This window comes from Penaeus chinensis, chromosome 1, assembly GCF_019202785.1.
Source record: "Penaeus chinensis breed Huanghai No. 1 chromosome 1, ASM1920278v2, whole genome shotgun sequence".
Classification (NCBI taxonomy): domain Eukaryota; kingdom Metazoa; phylum Arthropoda; class Malacostraca; order Decapoda; family Penaeidae; genus Penaeus; species Penaeus chinensis.
In genome coordinates, this window is record NC_061819.1 from 16,697,150 (window position 1) to 16,702,149 (window position 5,000).

Consider the following 5,000-nt stretch of genomic DNA (forward strand, 5'->3'; position numbering starts at 1 on the left):
AAAATACATATTGTTTCGCTTTCATATAAGATGCTTGGCGTAATATTTGTTTATTTAGTTATCAACTTAACAGGAATATTTGTAAGTGACATTGCTGTTGTCAATAGGTATGCACAAGGATCTACATTTATTTTCGGTCGTAAGGAACACGTGTGTTATCCTGTCAAACGTTTTCTTAAGAGAAATGGGTGGCCTACGAATAAGGCCTACAAAATAAGAATTCTGTATTTAGGCCTAGTTGGTGTAGTATTTCCATCAGATATCACTGAAGATTAATGTGAGGTCAGTGTATATATTTAGAAAAAGGCTGTGTAAATTATTTATGTTAGGTGTTGTGAAATTCATTAACACTGATGAACAATTATAAGAAAATAATGTGTAATGTAATATCGGTTGATCATGTTATTTTCTTTTCCGATTTTGAATATAGATATTAAAAACGGTCATTACGTAGAACATTATTAGTAACAGTATATAAAAAGCAGCCTACAAACAAATAAATGTTTTGCTAGTTTCGTAAGAAATGATTGTGTGAATTATTTGTGAAAAGACTCTTTTGAAATCTGGCATTACAAAACATCATTTATGATTGATGATATAACTTTTGAAAGCATAATAGAAATTAAATATTCTTTGACTTTAAGTTGTGTCTGGAAAATTGATGAACAAACACCGCCTTAAGCCAGTAACCTTTCCTTCTCAACATTAATTCGCAAGTCACTCAACTAAAACACCAAAGCTCTGGATATAAAATGTATTAAAGAAACTCACTCCAAGGATACGTATTTAGTTAGACACAATTACCAAGCCAAGCAAACAACTCCCCTAAGAAACGCAAACAAGCACAACCACCCGCCGGAAACTCAAACAATCGGAAACGCTCTTTCGTCGAGAGAAAGTGTCATTAGGCTCCGAAAGACAGCTGGAAAATGTGACCTTTGGGCGGCCTAACTCTCGCTCAGTCATCTGGATGGATCTCACGTTACCGAGGATAATCGACCACTCTCGGGCTCCCCCCTTCGTGGTTTTGTCTCGCGGCTACGTAATCCTCAATCTTGGCGTCTCATTGCGTGATTTAAAGGATCGAGTCGCGGTTACGTCGAGTCGTTGCGGTCGATGGCGCGTCGGGCGAAAAATCGTCGAGCGGAAATGAGTCCGGGGAGGTCATTTCGAAAGGAGATTCTTGAGAGGAAAAAGGAGACACGGAGGACAATTCTCACAAAGTTTGAGAACGTATGTGATGGTCAGAGAGTTTAGGAAGTCATTTTGATATTGTATTTAGCGGAGAGAAAGTTTAGCAGTCATTTCGATATCACGTTTAGAAAAGGTGGTGTGGAGAGAGAGAGAGAGAGAGATAGAGAGAGAGAGAGAGAGAGAGAGAGAGAGAGAGAGAGAGAGAGAGAGAGAGATCAATTATTTAACATGAAAAGAATTCGGTAGTTGTTTTAAAGACACATCTGGAAAAATAGTGAGCATTCCCAAATTACGTAAAAAAAAGAAAAAGAGAAAATGAATTCGGAAATGATGCTGAGAACATCAACATCAACCAGTCTAGCATGGGAGATTTTTTAGGAAATTTCTAAAAGGAATTTCACTGGAAGTTTGTTAGGCTTAACGTTCGGAGGTTATGCTGTAAAACTTATGGACGAAGCGTGATTAGCCTTTGTAATTACGTTTTCATCCACTGCTATTAACATTATCATAATTGTTGTTCGTGCTGTTATTGTTAATGTTCTACTAATATTACTATTGTTTGTTGTTATTGTCATTATTATGGTTTTTTGTTATCATTAATATTATCGTTATCATTTTTATTGTGGTTATTGTTATTATTCATTTTACCATCTTATTATCATTATGACAATGTTAAAAATATAAATGTTAATATTATTATTGACATTATTATTATTACTTTTATTATTATTATTGTCATTATCATTATTTTTTGTTATCGTTATAATAATGATAATTATAATTATATAATTAATATTTCTTCGTATCATTATTATTTTTATTATTGTCATTATGATCATTGTTATCATCATTACCAATGTTATCATTATTACTATCATCACTACTATTAATATGATTATTATCATCATCATTGTCAGTAACAATATTAAAATCATTGTCAGTAGCATTATCGTTATTATCAATATTATCATTGTAATTTTTTTAACATTATTTAATTTATAACTATTATCATCATCACTATCGTCATTATTATTACCACCTTATTATAACTAGTATTAGTATTATAATGATAGCAGTAGCAGCAGCAGTATTATCATTATCATCATCACAATAGTCACTGCCATCACCATTATCATCGACATTTCCAGCCATCATTCTCATTATCGTTATTATTATTCATATCACTATTACATCCTGCAACTGGTATGCAGAGAGCTCATCTGCCGCCTGAAAATTCTGCAAATATTTTCAGTCGGTACTTTTTCCTCATGGAAGCAAATAAAGGACTTGAATTCCCCGCGACTTTTAAAATTCAGATAACGTTCTTATCCTCATAACGTTTCCTTTCTTCTTCTTTTTTTGCGTTGTTTTCTTTTTATTTCACTTTTTCTTTTATTTTTATTTTCGTGGGGGAGGAAGGCAGATAAATGGAAATGAGGCTTCAATGTTAATTTACAATAACCGACTGGGAAATAAATAGCCGTCAGGTAAATAACGAGGATACAACCTCAAACCAGTCGTAGGATTTAGTCATTTCGATACGTGTTATATTGTCAGACTCTGAATAAGCATAAAATATGCAAGCGTGGATATTAAAAAAAATATTATATTTGTAAATATATATATACACATATATATTTATTTATTTATACACATACATAGATATGTATATAGATGTATAATATATATATACAAATATATATATATACATAAATATATATTTATGTATAATACACACACACGTATATATTTGTGTATATATGTATATTTATATATATATATGTGTATATATTTGTATATATATATATGGGTGAGTATATATACATACATATATTGCTATATCTGTCTATCTGTATTTATATTTGTAAATAATGTATAATGGTTTATAATAATCTGTAATAAAATATAAATACATACTTACATACATACTTGCATATATATATATATATATATACACAGATATATATATATATATATATATATATATATCCGCATCAAACATCACTAACGAATTAGTGGTTTTCAAAGGCACAGGAATTTATTTGTAAGATTGTAAGAGGCAAGGGAGTGGGGGGGGGGGGGGGGGTGCAATCAGCAGAACAGCCAAGCAGCCGAGAGACCAATTGGACGATGAACAGACACATGTTCCGAATTTCAATGAACATTAGAGTTAAGAGAGGTTAAGAGAGACGGCGGGGGGCGGCGGGGGTGGGGGGTGGGGGGGGGTCATACATACAGTTGTGGTATATATATCAGACTGATCTGCCTCTTCATAATTGCGTCCTTTCTTTCACCTTAAACAGAAAATGAAAAAAAAAAAAAAATATATAGCTAGTAAGAATTACGGAAATAAACTTAAATAAAAAAAAAAAAAAAATCAGATACGTCACTGTCACACTCTCGGTCCGAAAGGTGGTCAATCACGGGCTAAAGGTGTCACTTGAAAGGCAGCAGCGAAAAGGTGGCTCAGGAACGGAATCTTGGTAAGTGTGTACATAGCTCTCAGGACGAAGCAGGTTCAGGAAAGCAGGTAGACACGTCACTCCCTAATAATTAAGATATATTATGCTCTCTCTCTCTCTCTCTCTCTATCTATCTATCTATCTATCTATCTATCTATCTATCTATCTATCTTTCTATCTCCGTATATATCTCTTTCTCTATCTATCTGTCTACCTAACTCTCTTCGCTCTCTTTTCTCTCTCTCTCTCTCTCTCTCTACCTCTCTCTCTCTTTCTACCTATCTATCTGTCTATCTTACTATCTATCTATCTGTTTGTCTGTCTGTCTGTCTGTCTATATGTCTATCTGTCTATATGTTTCTCTCTCTTTCTCTAATATGTATTTTATACTGGCTGCTTAATGCTTCTTTCACCTCGGTAAAGAAATCTATGTAATTAGTTTTATCAGTCAACACGCATAAAGATAGCTATGAACACAAACGCAGCAGTGAGATATTAAAGTGTAAATTTATTTTCAATTCACGAATTAGATTGGAGTTAGTAAGTACATGTTCAGGAATGAGATTGAATTTACATTTCTTCTCTCTGTCTGTCTCAATTTATTTATCTATTTATATCAGTCCATCTGAAAGAATCAATGAATGAATCTAGAGAGTGAATAAATAAAAAACAGAGAGTACTAAGCGTGATTATATTGATAATATATGATAATATTGACTGTGATAATGGTAATTTTAGAACATCTGCTGAACACTAATACTGCTAATATCACTGATATCACTAAAAAAACTAGAAAAGTCAGAGAGAGAGAGAGAGAGAGAGAGAGAGAGAGAGAGAGAGAGAGAGAGAGAGAGAGAGAGAGAGAGAGAGAGAGAATGTTAACACATGTTAACACATCTCAATTGCTAAGCTTACTTGCAGAGAACTACTACCATAACTACCAAGCAATATATTTATGTCGTTGCCATGAATCGCATTATTACGATCATCCTTGATATCAGTGTCCTGTGTTGATAGCAATCATCAGCACAAGCATTACTATCATCATTTAACAGAATATCAAGCCTCTGTTAACGAACTTCATTACCTTAACTTCCTTCCTTTGAATATATTAGTGGCCAGAATAGGAGAGGGAGATGAGATATTACTAATTCAGAGGGAACTCACACTGAATTTGAAGTTAAGGGAGGTCTGGGAAAACCTAATTTATGGATATGGTGCGTTGTTTGGTGAAGTACATTACTTGAGGGGGAGGGAAGGAGGGACGGACGGATGGAGGACGGAAGGGAGGAAGAAGAGAGAGAGAGACAGAGAATGAGTGGGTAAGTGAGTGAGTGACAGAGA